This window comes from Hyla sarda, unplaced genomic scaffold (genome assembly GCF_029499605.1).
Source record: "Hyla sarda isolate aHylSar1 unplaced genomic scaffold, aHylSar1.hap1 scaffold_546, whole genome shotgun sequence".
Classification (NCBI taxonomy): domain Eukaryota; kingdom Metazoa; phylum Chordata; class Amphibia; order Anura; family Hylidae; genus Hyla; species Hyla sarda.
Window position 1 is genome coordinate 42,619 of NW_026610557.1, and position 15,024 is coordinate 57,642.

General features: G+C 46.2%; 6 non-coding genes and 1 pseudogene across 6 annotated transcripts; all 7 read left to right on the plus strand.

Annotated features, from left to right (window-relative positions):
• Positions 1 to 62: 62 nt before the first annotated feature.
• LOC130339615 (U2 spliceosomal RNA) lies at positions 63 to 253 on the plus strand. Its single transcript, XR_008879948.1, has one exon. It is a non-coding gene; the product is annotated as a U2 spliceosomal RNA (small nuclear RNA).
• Positions 254 to 2,346: 2,093 nt separating this feature from the next.
• Positions 2,347 to 2,537, plus strand: LOC130339580 (U2 spliceosomal RNA). Its single transcript, XR_008879927.1, has one exon. It is a non-coding gene; the product is annotated as a U2 spliceosomal RNA (small nuclear RNA).
• Positions 2,538 to 4,630: 2,093 nt separating this feature from the next.
• Positions 4,631 to 4,800, plus strand: LOC130339584 (U2 spliceosomal RNA; annotated as a pseudogene).
• A 2,087-nt stretch (positions 4,801 to 6,887) lies between these two features.
• On the plus strand, positions 6,888 to 7,078 carry LOC130339617 (U2 spliceosomal RNA). Its single transcript, XR_008879949.1, has one exon. It is a non-coding gene; the product is annotated as a U2 spliceosomal RNA (small nuclear RNA).
• Positions 7,079 to 9,169: 2,091 nt separating this feature from the next.
• On the plus strand, positions 9,170 to 9,360 carry LOC130339618 (U2 spliceosomal RNA). The gene has a single exon (XR_008879950.1). It is a non-coding gene; the product is annotated as a U2 spliceosomal RNA (small nuclear RNA).
• A 2,093-nt stretch (positions 9,361 to 11,453) lies between these two features.
• On the plus strand, positions 11,454 to 11,644 carry LOC130339619 (U2 spliceosomal RNA). Its single transcript, XR_008879951.1, has one exon. It is a non-coding gene; the product is annotated as a U2 spliceosomal RNA (small nuclear RNA).
• A 2,093-nt stretch (positions 11,645 to 13,737) lies between these two features.
• On the plus strand, positions 13,738 to 13,928 carry LOC130339620 (U2 spliceosomal RNA). Its single transcript, XR_008879952.1, has one exon. It is a non-coding gene; the product is annotated as a U2 spliceosomal RNA (small nuclear RNA).
• Positions 13,929 to 15,024: the final 1,096 nt, after the last annotated feature.

Below are 15,024 nucleotides of genomic sequence, written 5' to 3' on the forward strand. Positions count from 1 at the left end.
TGACAGCAAGCAGTGATAGTGCCCATGAAGGGGACCTTGTTGGGCCCGCCCCTTTCACGGTTATCGCTTCTCGGCCTTTTGGCTAAGATCAAGTGTAGTATCTGTTCTTATCAGTTTAATATCTGATACGTCCCCTATCTGGGGACCATATATTAAATGGATTTTTGAGAACGGGGGCCGATTTCGAAGCTTGCTTCCGTCGCCCTATGCATTGACCCGATATGGCAGTATCTTCGGGTACAGTGCACCACCCCCTTACAGGGTTAAAAAGAAAGATTCCTACTTTCATTGCTACCTGCTTGCTGGCTAGCCAGCTAGCCAGCCCTGTGGGCCTTGCTGCTGCTGCAGCCAAAAAACAAAAGGTGGTGCTGCTGCTGCTTCTGCTGCTTCTGCTTCTGCTTGTGTCTGGCCCCTGTTGGAGCGTCCAGGCACAGGACTTCTGCTGCTGCTGACTAAATGGCCTCCTTAATTGGATCATTTGAGTAGCCAGCACACCTGTGCAGGTAGGGCATGACATGATAGGCAGCTGCCTTGATAGCGGGTGGGTGCTGAATGTTCCTAATTGACAAAATAAGATTAATGCTTATGAAGAAATATAAAATCTCATCCCTTCCCCAATATCGCGCCACACCCCTACCCCTTAATTCCCTGGTTGAACGTGATGGACATATGTCTTTTTTCGACCGTACTAACTATGTAACTATGTAACATAACATGGGGGGGGGGGGGGGGGTCTCCTGGCTGTTCACACAGGTGTGTCATTGCTGTACATTGACCATGCATTGCTTCTGTGGTATTGCAAAGGCAAAGACAAATGCTTCCAGCCATCCATTGCACTAATGGATTGGTCATCAGCTGGCTGTCTATGTCCCGCATCAATATAGACCAAAGTACAGAGGGTTAGGCTATGCTATTGTGCACCTACCTGATGCATCAGAAGGTGCGAGGCCCTTGCTAAATTCTGTGCACAGACTTTGAGATCTATGCTTTAGACTGTATCTAAACCTGCTCCAACATGGACTGACATTCTGGCCTACTTTCAGCCGATGCGACTTGTCTGTCGCTGAACAGTCGCTTTTTATGTATTCAGCACCTATGTATAATGTTGTAAAAATGCTCTAGAAGCTAAAGTCGCAGAAATGTCACACATATTTGGCCTGCAACTTTCTGTGCGACAAATTCAGACAGGAAAAATCAGTATAAATCCTTAGAAAATTATCCCCCAGTGTCTCCATCTGCTGGCGGTATTGAATAAGCATTGCTGCACTGATGGGGTATGCATTAGACGAAAAAAAAGAAGAAAAAGAAGAATAATACGCCCAGAAAAGAGGCGAAAAGGAGAAAAACGTAAAAAAACGTGAAAAAAAAGTAAGAGGAAGAGAAGGGAAAAAAAGGTGGAAATGGGTTTAAAAGTGATTTCGGCGGAGAATATATATATATATATATATATATATATATATATATATATATATATGCGCACACACACACATAGATATAAACGTATTCTCCGTTGAGATATTGCAGCCGCTGCTGTGTCCAGGCCCAGGAGCCTTAGCACTGTGCTGTGATGTCACTCAATACCACTGACATCACTAGGTGTAAACAACATCTCTCCTTTGCTGTGTATGTGACTATGGAGCTGTTTGGTGATGTCGTCTATTACGGCCTTCATAGAAGCAACAGGAGATTGTTGCATCCATCTTGAACCCTCAGAACTACAGTGCTATGATGTCACTCACTTCCACAGGCCTTGCAGAGTGTAAACAACAACAACCCAGCTTTGTTGTGTATGTAACCAAAGGGATTTGTGATGTCACCTAGAACCTTCACAGCAGCGACAGCTTTATGAGGAGCATCAGCACTGCTCTGCCTGAGCAGAACCATCACCGCCATAGGTTGTCAAATAACCCGGATTTAACCCACACAGGTAAGTCCAATGGGGTGCAGGCATGTCCTCTATGCTTACAGCTTCCCGTGGGTGTTGGTTTGATACCGTTTGGGGACAGCCAAGGAGGCATCTGCAGGCAACAAAGGTAGGTGTGTGCTTGTGTGTGTGTTTCCTATGCAGATCCTAAGCCCAGTGTCACATGCAAGTAGGAGGAGTAAGAAGGGTTCCTGGCAAATCCGGGTTATGGATTGCATTTAAAAAGGCCCCGTGGGAGTGCAATGGGCCCCTGTCTTGCTGCTTAGCAATAATGGTATGGGTTTAGGTTCTGCTGTGTGTACTGGTGGTTGACTGCCCCCCAGCCCAGAGTGTGCATGGAAAATTGTCTGGCAGCCTCCCTGACAGCAAGCAGTGATAGTGCCCATGAAGGGGACCTTGTTGGGCCCGCCCCTTTCACGGTTATTGCTTCTCGGCCTTTTGGCTAAGATCAAGTGTAGTATCTGTTCTTATCAGTTTAATATCTGATACGTCCCCTATCTGGGGACCATATATTAAATGGATTTTTGAGAACGGGGGCCGATTTCGAAGCTTGCTTCCGTCGCCCTATGCATTGACCCGATATGGCAGTATCTTCGGGTACAGTGCACCACCCCCTTACAGGGTTAAAAAGAAAGATTCCTACTTTCATTGCTACCTGCTTGCTGGCTAGCCAGCTAGCCAGCCCTGTGGGCCTTGCTGCTGCTGCAGCCAAAAAACAAAAGGTGGTGCTGCTGCTGCTTCTGCTGCTTCTGCTTCTGCTTGTGTCTGGCCCCTGTTGGAGCGTCCAGGCACAGGACTTCTGCTGCTGCTGACTAAATGGCCTCCTTAATTGGATCATTTGAGTAGCCAGCACACCTGTGCAGGTAGGGCATGACATGATAGGCAGCTGCCTTGATAGCGGGTGGGTGCTGAATGTTCCTAATTGACAAAATAAGATTAATGCTTATGAAGAAATATAAAATCTCATCCCTTCCCCAATATCGCGCCACACCCCTACCCCTTAATTCCCTGGTTGAACGTGATGGACATATGTCTTTTTTCGACCGTACTAACTATGTAACTATGTAACATAACATGGGGGGGGGGGGGGGGTCTCCTGGCTGTTCACACAGGTGTGTCATTGCTGTACATTGACCATGCATTGCTTCTGTGGTATTGCAAAGGCAAAGACAAATGCTTCCAGCCATCCATTGCACTAATGGATTGGTCATCAGCTGGCTGTCTATGTCCCGCATCAATATAGACCAAAGTACAGAGGGTTAGGCTATGCTATTGTGCACCTACCTGATGCATCAGAAGGTGCGAGGCCCTTGCTAAATTCTGTGCACAGACTTTGAGATCTATGCTTTAGACTGTATCTAAACCTGCTCCAACATGGACTGACATTCTGGCCTACTTTCAGCCGATGCGACTTGTCTGTCGCTGAACAGTCGCTTTTTATGTATTCAGCACCTATGTATAATGTTGTAAAAATGCTCTAGAAGCTAAAGTCGCAGAAATGTCACACATATTTGGCCTGCAACTTTCTGTGCGACAAATTCAGACAGGAAAAATCAGTATAAATCCTTAGAAAATTATCCCCCAGTGTCTCCATCTGCTGGCGGTATTGAATAAGCATTGCTGCACTGATGGGGTATGCATTAGACGAAAAAAAAGAAGAAAAAGAAGAATAATACGCCCAGAAAAGAGGCGAAAAGGAGAAAAACGTAAAAAAACGTGAAAAAAAAGTAAGAGGAAGAGAAGGGAAAAAAAGGTGGAAATGGGTTTAAAAGTGATTTCGGCGGAGAAATATATATATATATATATATATATATATATATATATATATATATGCGCACACACACACATAGATATAAACGTATTCTCCGTTGAGATATTGCAGCCGCTGCTGTGTCCAGGCCCAGGAGCCTTAGCACTGTGCTGTGATGTCACTCAATACCACTGACATCACTAGGTGTAAACAACATCTCTCCTTTGCTGTGTATGTGACTATGGAGCTGTTTGGTGATGTCGTCTATTACGGCCTTCATAGAAGCAACAGGAGATTGTTGCATCCATCTTGAACCCTCAGAACTACAGTGCTATGATGTCACTCACTTCCACAGGCCTTGCAGAGTGTAAACAACAACAACCCAGCTTTGTTGTGTATGTATAACCAAAGGGATTTGTGATGTCACCTAGAACCTTCACAGCAGCGACAGCTTTATGAGGAGCATCAGCACTGCTCTGCCTGAGCAGAACCATCACCGCCATAGGTTGTCAAATAACCCGGATTTAACCCACACAGGTAAGTCCAATGGGGTGCAGGCATGTCCTCTATGCTTACAGCTTCCCGTGGGTGTTGGTTTGATACCGTTTGGGGACAGCCAAGGAGGCATCTGCAGGCAACAAAGGTAGGTGTGTGCTTGTGTGTGTGTTTCCTATGCAGATCCTAAGCCCAGTGTCACATGCAAGTAGGAGGAGTAAGAAGGGTTCCTGGCAAATCCGGGTTATGGATTGCATTTAAAAAGGCCCCGTGGGAGTGCAATGGGCCCCTGTCTTGCTGCTTAGCAATAATGGTATGGGTTTAGGTTCTGCTGTGTGTACTGGTGGTTGACTGCCCCCCAGCCCAGAGTGTGCATGGAAAATTGTCTGGCAGCCTCCCTGACAGCAAGCAGTGATAGTGCCCATGAAGGGGACCTTGTTGGGCCCGCCCCTTTCACGGTTATCGCTTCTCGGCCTTTTGGCTAAGATCAAGTGTAGTATCTGATACGTCCCCTATCTGGGGACCATATATTAAATGGATTTTTGAGAACGGGGGCCGATTTCGAAGCTTGCTTCCGTCGCCCTATGCATTGACCCGATATGGCAGTATCTTCGGGTACAGTGCACCACCCCCTTACAGGGTTAAAAAGAAAGATTCCTACTTTCATTGCTACCTGCTTGCTGGCTAGCCAGCTAGCCAGCCCTGTGGGCCTTGCTGCTGCTGCAGCCAAAAAACAAAAGGTGGTGCTGCTGCTGCTTCTGCTGCTTCTGCTTCTGCTTGTGTCTGGCCCCTGTTGGAGCGTCCAGGCACAGGACTTCTGCTGCTGCTGACTAAATGGCCTCCTTAATTGGATCATTTGAGTAGCCAGCACACCTGTGCAGGTAGGGCATGACATGATAGGCAGCTGCCTTGATAGCGGGTGGGTGCTGAATGTTCCTAATTGACAAAATAAGATTAATGCTTATGAAGAAATATAAAATCTCATCCCTTCCCCAATATCGCGCCACACCCCTACCCCTTAATTCCCTGGTTGAACGTGATGGACATATGTCTTTTTTCGACCGTACTAACTATGTAACTATATAACATAACATGGGGGGGGTCTCCTGGCTGTTCACACAGGTGTGTCATTGCTGTACATTGACCATGCATTGCTTCTGTGGTATTGCAAAGGCAAAGACAAATGCTTCCAGCCATCCATTGCACTAATGGATTGGTCATCAGCTGGCTGTCTATGTCCCGCATCAATATAGACCAAAGTACAGAGGGTTAGGCTATGCTATTGTGCACCTACCTGATGCATCAGAAGGTGCGAGGCCCTTGCTAAATTCTGTGCACAGACTTTGAGATCTATGCTTTAGACTGTATCTAAACCTGCTCCAACATGGACTGACATTCTGGCCTACTTTCAGCCGATGCGACTTGTCTGTCGCTGAACAGTCGCTTTTTATGTATTCAGCACCTATGTATAATGTTGTAAAAATGCTCTAGAAGCTAAAGTCGCAGAAATGTCACACATATTTGGCCTGCAACTTTCTGTGCGACAAATTCAGACAGGAAAAATCAGTATAAATCCTTAGAAAATTATCCCCCAGTGTCTCCATCTGCTGGCGGTATTGAATAAGCATTGCTGCACTGATGGGGTATGCATTAGACGAAAAAAAAGAAGAAAAAGAAGAATAATACGCCCAGAAAAGAGGCGAAAAGGAGAAAAACGTAAAAAAACGTGAAAAAAAAGTAAGAGGAAGAGAAGGGAAAAAAAGGTGGAAATGGGTTTAAAAGTGATTTCGGCGGAGAAATATATATATATATATATATATATATATATATATATATATATATATATGCGCACACACACACATAGATATAAACGTATTCTCCGTTGAGATATTGCAGCCGCTGCTGTGTCCAGGCCCAGGAGCCTTAGCACTGTGCTGTGATGTCACTCAATACCACTGACATCACTAGGTGTAAACAACATCTCTCCTTTGCTGTGTATGTGACTATGGAGCTGTTTGGTGATGTCGTCTATTACGGCCTTCATAGAAGCAACAGGAGATTGTTGCATCCATCTTGAACCCTCAGAACTACAGTGCTATGATGTCACTCACTTCCACAGGCCTTGCAGAGTGTAAACAACAACAACCCAGCTTTGTTGTGTATGTAACCAAAGGGATTTGTGATGTCACCTAGAACCTTCACAGCAGCGACAGCTTTATGAGGAGCATCAGCACTGCTCTGCCTGAGCAGAACCATCACCGCCATAGGTTGTCAAATAACCCGGATTTAACCCACACAGGTAAGTCCAATGGGGTGCAGGCATGTCCTCTATGCTTACAGCTTCCCGTGGGTGTTGGTTTGATACCGTTTGGGGACAGCCAAGGAGGCATCTGCAGGCAACAAAGGTAGGTGTGTGCTTGTGTGTGTGTTTCCTATGCAGATCCTAAGCCCAGTGTCACATGCAAGTAGGAGGAGTAAGAAGGGTTCCTGGCAAATCCGGGTTATGGATTGCATTTAAAAAGGCCCCGTGGGAGTGCAATGGGCCCCTGTCTTGCTGCTTAGCAATAATGGTATGGGTTTAGGTTCTGCTGTGTGTACTGGTGGTTGACTGCCCCCCAGCCCAGAGTGTGCATGGAAAATTGTCTGGCAGCCTCCCTGACAGCAAGCAGTGATAGTGCCCATGAAGGGGACCTTGTTGGGCCCGCCCCTTTCACGGTTATCGCTTCTCGGCCTTTTGGCTAAGATCAAGTGTAGTATCTGTTCTTATCAGTTTAATATCTGATACGTCCCCTATCTGGGGACCATATATTAAATGGATTTTTGAGAACGGGGGCCGATTTCGAAGCTTGCTTCCGTCGCCCTATGCATTGACCCGATATGGCAGTATCTTCGGGTACAGTGCACCACCCCCTTACAGGGTTAAAAAGAAAGATTCCTACTTTCATTGCTACCTGCTTGCTGGCTAGCCAGCTAGCCAGCCCTGTGGGCCTTGCTGCTGTTGCAGCCAAAAAACAAAAGGTGGTGCTGCTGCTGCTTCTGCTGCTTCTGCTTCTGCTTGTGTCTGGCCCCTGTTGGAGCGTCCAGGCACAGGACTTCTGCTGCTGCTGACTAAATGGCCTCCTTAATTGGATCATTTGAGTAGCCAGCACACCTGTGCAGGTAGGGCATGACATGATAGGCAGCTGCCTTGATAGCGGGTGGGTGCTGAATGTTCCTAATTGACAAAATAAGATTAATGCTTATGAAGAAATATAAAATCTCATCCCTTCCCCAATATCGCGCCACACCCCTACCCCTTAATTCCCTGGTTGAACGTGATGGACATATGTCTTTTTTCGACCGTACTAACTATGTAACTATGTAACATAACATGGGGGGGGGGGGGGGGTCTCCTGGCTGTTCACACAGGTGTGTCATTGCTGTACATTGACCATGCATTGCTTCTGTGGTATTGCAAAGGCAAAGACAAATGCTTCCAGCCATCCATTGCACTAATGGATTGGTCATCAGCTGGCTGTCTATGTCCCGCATCAATATAGACCAAAGTACAGAGGGTTAGGCTATGCTATTGTGCACCTACCTGATGCATCAGAAGGTGCGAGGCCCTTGCTAAATTCTGTGCACAGACTTTGAGATCTATGCTTTAGACTGTATCTAAACCTGCTCCAACATGGACTGACATTCTGGCCTACTTTCAGCCGATGCGACTTGTCTGTCGCTGAACAGTCGCTTTTTATGTATTCAGCACCTATGTATAATGTTGTAAAAATGCTCTAGAAGCTAAAGTCGCAGAAATGTCACACATATTTGGCCTGCAACTTTCTGTGCGACAAATTCAGACAGGAAAAATCAGTATAAATCCTTAGAAAATTATCCCCCAGTGTCTCCATCTGCTGGCGGTATTGAATAAGCATTGCTGCACTGATGGGGTATGCATTAGACGAAAAAAAAGAAGAAAAAGAAGAATAATACGCCCAGAAAAGAGGCGAAAAGGAGAAAAACGTAAAAAAACGTGAAAAAAAAGTAAGAGGAAGAGAAGGGAAAAAAAGGTGGAAATGGGTTTAAAAGTGATTTCGGCGGAGAAATATATATATATATATATATATATATATATATATATATATATATGCGCACACACACACATAGATATAAACGTATTCTCCGTTGAGATATTGCAGCCGCTGCTGTGTCCAGGCCCAGGAGCCTTAGCACTGTGCTGTGATGTCACTCAATACCACTGACATCACTAGGTGTAAACAACATCTCTCCTTTGCTGTGTATGTGACTATGGAGCTGTTTGGTGATGTCGTCTATTACGGCCTTCATAGAAGCAACAGGAGATTGTTGCATCCATCTTGAACCCTCAGAACTACAGTGCTATGATGTCACTCACTTCCACAGGCCTTGCAGAGTGTAAACAACAACAACCCAGCTTTGTTGTGTATGTAACCAAAGGGATTTGTGATGTCACCTAGAACCTTCACAGCAGCGACAGCTTTATGAGGAGCATCAGCACTGCTCTGCCTGAGCAGAACCATCACCGCCATAGGTTGTCAAATAACCCGGATTTAACCCACACAGGTAAGTCCAATGGGGTGCAGGCATGTCCTCTATGCTTACAGCTTCCCGTGGGTGTTGGTTTGATACCGTTTGGGGACAGCCAAGGAGGCATCTGCAGGCAACAAAGGTAGGTGTGTGCTTGTGTGTGTGTTTCCTATGCAGATCCTAAGCCCAGTGTCACATGCAAGTAGGAGGAGTAAGAAGGGTTCCTGGCAAATCCGGGTTATGGATTGCATTTAAAAAGGCCCCGTGGGAGTGCAATGGGCCCCTGTCTTGCTGCTTAGCAATAATGGTATGGGTTTAGGTTCTGCTGTGTGTACTGGTGGTTGACTGCCCCCCAGCCCAGAGTGTGCATGGAAAATTGTCTGGCAGCCTCCCTGACAGCAAGCAGTGATAGTGCCCATGAAGGGGACCTTGTTGGGCCCGCCCCTTTCACGGTTATCGCTTCTCGGCCTTTTGGCTAAGATCAAGTGTAGTATCTGTTCTTATCAGTTTAATATCTGATACGTCCCCTATCTGGGGACCATATATTAAATGGATTTTTGAGAACGGGGGCCGATTTCGAAGCTTGCTTCCGTCGCCCTATGCATTGACCCGATATGGCAGTATCTTCGGGTACAGTGCACCACCCCCTTACAGGGTTAAAAAGAAAGATTCCTACTTTCATTGCTACCTGCTTGCTGGCTAGCCAGCTAGCCAGCCCTGTGGGCCTTGCTGCTGCTGCAGCCAAAAAACAAAAGGTGGTGCTGCTGCTGCTTCTGCTGCTTCTGCTTCTGCTTGTGTCTGGCCCCTGTTGGAGCGTCCAGGCACAGGACTTCTGCTGCTGCTGACTAAATGGCCTCCTTAATTGGATCATTTGAGTAGCCAGCACACCTGTGCAGGTAGGGCATGACATGATAGGCAGCTGCCTTGATAGCGGGTGGGTGCTGAATGTTCCTAATTGACAAAATAAGATTAATGCTTATGAAGAAATATAAAATCTCATCCCTTCCCCAATATCGCGCCACACCCCTACCCCTTAATTCCCTGGTTGAACGTGATGGACATATGTCTTTTTTCGACCGTACTAACTATGTAACTATGTAACATAACATGGGGGGGGGGGGGGGGGGTCTCCTGGCTGTTCACACAGGTGTGTCATTGCTGTACATTGACCATGCATTGCTTCTGTGGTATTGCAAAGGCAAAGACAAATGCTTCCAGCCATCCATTGCACTAATGGATTGGTCATCAGCTGGCTGTCTATGTCCCGCATCAATATAGACCAAAGTACAGAGGGTTAGGCTATGCTATTGTGCACCTACCTGATGCATCAGAAGGTGCGAGGCCCTTGCTAAATTCTGTGCACAGACTTTGAGATCTATGCTTTAGACTGTATCTAAACCTGCTCCAACATGGACTGACATTCTGGCCTACTTTCAGCCGATGCGACTTGTCTGTCGCTGAACAGTCGCTTTTTATGTATTCAGCACCTATGTATAATGTTGTAAAAATGCTCTAGAAGCTAAAGTCGCAGAAATGTCACACATATTTGGCCTGCAACTTTCTGTGCGACAAATTCAGACAGGAAAAATCAGTATAAATCCTTAGAAAATTATCCCCCAGTGTCTCCATCTGCTGGCGGTATTGAATAAGCATTGCTGCACTGATGGGGTATGCATTAGACGAAAAAAAAGAAGAAAAAGAAGAATAATACGCCCAGAAAAGAGGCGAAAAGGAGAAAAACGTAAAAAAACGTGAAAAAAAAGTAAGAGGAAGAGAAGGGAAAAAAAGGTGGAAATGGGTTTAAAAGTGATTTCGGCGGAGAAATATATATATATATATATATATATATATATATATATATATATATGCGCACACACACACATAGATATAAACGTATTCTCCGTTGAGATATTGCAGCCGCTGCTGTGTCCAGGCCCAGGAGCCTTAGCACTGTGCTGTGATGTCACTCAATACCACTGACATCACTAGGTGTAAACAACATCTCTCCTTTGCTGTGTATGTGACTATGGAGCTGTTTGGTGATGTCGTCTATTACGGCCTTCATAGAAGCAACAGGAGATTGTTGCATCCATCTTGAACCCTCAGAACTACAGTGCTATGATGTCACTCACTTCCACAGGCCTTGCAGAGTGTAAACAACAACAACCCAGCTTTGTTGTGTATGTAACCAAAGGGATTTGTGATGTCACCTAGAACCTTCACAGCAGCGACAGCTTTATGAGGAGCATCAGCACTGCTCTGCCTGAGCAGAACCATCACCGCCATAGGTTGTCAAATAACCCGGATTTAACCCACACAGGTAAGTCCAATGGGGTGCAGGCATGTCCTCTATGCTTACAGCTTCCCGTGGGTGTTGGTTTGATACCGTTTGGGGACAGCCAAGGAGGCATCTGCAGGCAACAAAGGTAGGTGTGTGCTTGTGTGTGTGTTTCCTATGCAGATCCTAAGCCCAGTGTCACATGCAAGTAGGAGGAGTAAGAAGGGTTCCTGGCAAATCCGGGTTATGGATTGCATTTAAAAAGGCCCCGTGGGAGTGCAATGGGCCCCTGTCTTGCTGCTTAGCAATAATGGTATGGGTTTAGGTTCTGCTGTGTGTACTGGTGGTTGACTGCCCCCCAGCCCAGAGTGTGCATGGAAAATTGTCTGGCAGCCTCCCTGACAGCAAGCAGTGATAGTGCCCATGAAGGGGACCTTGTTGGGCCCGCCCCTTTCACGGTTATCGCTTCTCGGCCTTTTGGCTAAGATCAAGTGTAGTATCTGTTCTTATCAGTTTAATATCTGATACGTCCCCTATCTGGGGACCATATATTAAATGGATTTTTGAGAACGGGGGCCGATTTCGAAGCTTGCTTCCGTCGCCCTATGCATTGACCCGATATGGCAGTATCTTCGGGTACAGTGCACCACCCCCTTACAGGGTTAAAAAGAAAGATTCCTACTTTCATTGCTACCTGCTTGCTGGCTAGCCAGCTAGCCAGCCCTGTGGGCCTTGCTGCTGCTGCAGCCAAAAAACAAAAGGTGGTGCTGCTGCTGCTTCTGCTGCTTCTGCTTCTGCTTGTGTCTGGCCCCTGTTGGAGCGTCCAGGCACAGGACTTCTGCTGCTGCTGACTAAATGGCCTCCTTAATTGGATCATTTGAGTAGCCAGCACACCTGTGCAGGTAGGGCATGACATGATAGGCAGCTGCCTTGATAGCGGGTGGGTGCTGAATGTTCCTAATTGACAAAATAAGATTAATGCTTATGAAGAAATATAAAATCTCATCCCTTCCCCAATATCGCGCCACACCCCTACCCCTTAATTCCCTGGTTGAACGTGATGGACATATGTCTTTTTTCGACCGTACTAACTATGTAACTATGTAACATAACATGGGGGGGGGGGGGGGGGGTCTCCTGGCTGTTCACACAGGTGTGTCATTGCTGTACATTGACCATGCATTGCTTCTGTGGTATTGCAAAGGCAAAGACAAATGCTTCCAGCCATCCATTGCACTAATGGATTGGTCATCAGCTGGCTGTCTATGTCCCGCATCAATATAGACCAAAGTACAGAGGGTTAGGCTATGCTATTGTGCACCTACCTGATGCATCAGAAGGTGCGAGGCCCTTGCTAAATTCTGTGCACAGACTTTGAGATCTATGCTTTAGACTGTATCTAAACCTGCTCCAACATGGACTGACATTCTGGCCTACTTTCAGCCGATGCGACTTGTCTGTCGCTGAACAGTCGCTTTTTATGTATTCAGCACCTATGTATAATGTTGTAAAAATGCTCTAGAAGCTAAAGTCGCAGAAATGTCACACATATTTGGCCTGCAACTTTCTGTGCGACAAATTCAGACAGGAAAAATCAGTATAAATCCTTAGAAAATTATCCCCCAGTGTCTCCATCTGCTGGCGGTATTGAATAAGCATTGCTGCACTGATGGGGTATGCATTAGACGAAAAAAAAGAAGAAAAAGAAGAATAATACGCCCAGAAAAGAGGCGAAAAGGAGAAAAACGTAAAAAAACGTGAAAAAAAAGTAAGAGGAAGAGAAGGGAAAAAAAGGTGGAAATGGGTTTAAAAGTGATTTCGGCGGAGAAATATATATATATATATATATATATATATATATATATATATATATGCGCACACACACACATAGATATAAACGTATTCTCCGTTGAGATATTGCAGCCGCTGCTGTGTCCAGGCCCAGGAGCCTTAGCACTGTGCTGTGATGTCACTCAATACCACTGACATCACTAGGTGTAAACAACATCTCTCCTTTGCTGTGTATGTGACTATGGAGCTGTTTGGTGATGTCGTCTATTACGGCCTTCATAGAAGCAACAGGAGATTGTTGCATCCATCTTGAACCCTCAGAACTACAGTGCTATGATGTCACTCACTTCCACAGGCCTTGCAGAGTGTAAACAACAACAACCCAGCTTTGTTGTGTATGTAACCAAAGGGATTTGTGATGTCACCTAGAACCTTCACAGCAGCGACAGCTTTATGAGGAGCATCAGCACTGCTCTGCCTGAGCAGAACCATCACCGCCATAGGTTGTCAAATAACCCGGATTTAACCCACACAGGTAAGTCCAATGGGGTGCAGGCATGTCCTCTATGCTTACAGCTTCCCGTGGGTGTTGGTTTGATACCGTTTGGGGACAGCCAAGGAGGCATCTGCAGGCAACAAAGGTAGGTGTGTGCTTGTGTGTGTGTTTCCTATGCAGATCCTAAGCCCAGTGTCACATGCAAGTAGGAGGAGTAAGAAGGGTTCCTGGCAAATCCGGGTTATGGATTGCATTTAAAAAGGCCCCGTGGGAGTGCAATGGGCCCCTGTCTTGCTGCTTAGCAATAATGGTATGGGTTTAGGTTCTGCTGTGTGTACTGGTGGTTGACTGCCCCACAGCCCAGAGTGTGCATGGAAAATTGTCTGGCAGCCTCCCTGACAGCAAGCAGTGATAGTGCCCATGAAGGGGACCTTGTTGGGCCCGCCCCTTTCACGGTTATCGCTTCTCGGCCTTTTGGCTAAGATCAAGTGTAGTATCTGTTCTTATCAGTTTAATATCTGATACGTCCCCTATCTGGGGACCATATATTAAATGGATTTTTGAGAACGGGGGCCGATTTCGAAGCTTGCTTCCGTCGCCCTATGCATTGACCCGATATGGCAGTATCTTCGGGTACAGTGCACCACCCCCTTACAGGGTTAAAAAGAAAGATTCCTACTTTCATTGCTACCTGCTTGCTGGCTAGCCAGCTAGCCAGCCCTGTGGGCCTTGCTGCTGCTGCAGCCAAAAAACAAAAGGTGGTGCTGCTGCTGCTTCTGCTGCTTCTGCTTCTGCTTGTGTCTGGCCCCTGTTGGAGCGTCCAGGCACAGGACTTCTGCTGCTGCTGACTAAATGGTCTCCTTAATTGGATCATTTGAGTAGCCAGCACACCTGTGCAGGTAGGGCATGACATGATAGGCAGCTGCCTTGATAGCGGGTGGGTGCTGAATGTTCCTAATTGACAAAATAAGATTAATGCTTATGAAGAAATATAAAATCTCATCCCTTCCCCAATATCGCGCCACACCCCTACCCCTTAATTCCCTGGTTGAACGTGATGGACATATGTCTTTTTTCGACCGTACTAACTATGTAACTATGTAACATAACATGGGGGGGGGGGGGGGGGGGTCTCCTGGCTGTTCACACAGGTGTGTCATTGCTGTACATTGACCATGCATTGCTTCTGTGGTATTGCAAAGGCAAAGACAAATGCTTCCAGCCATCCATTGCACTAATGGATTGGTCATCAGCTGGCTGTCTATGTCCCGCATCAATATAGACCAAAGTACAGAGGGTTAGGCTATGCTATTGTGCACCTACCTGATGCATCAGAAGGTGCGAGGCCCTTGCTAAATTCTGTGCACAGACTTTGAGATCTATGCTTTAGACTGTATCTAAACCTGCTCCAACATGGACTGACATTCTGGCCTACTTTCAGCCGATGCGACTTGTCTGTCGCTGAACAGTCGCTTTTTATGTATTCAGCACCTATGTATAATGTTGTAAAAATGCTCTAGAAGCTAAAGTCGCAGAAATGTCACACATATTTGGCCTGCAACTTTCTGTGCGACAAATTCAGACAGGAAAAATCAGTATAAATCCTTAGAAAATTATCCCCCAGTGTCTCCATCTGCTGGCGGTATTGAATAAGCATTGCTGCACTGATGGGGTATGCATTAGACGAAAAAAAAGAAGAAAAAGAAGAATAATACGCCCAGAAAAGAGGCGAAAAGGAGAAAAAC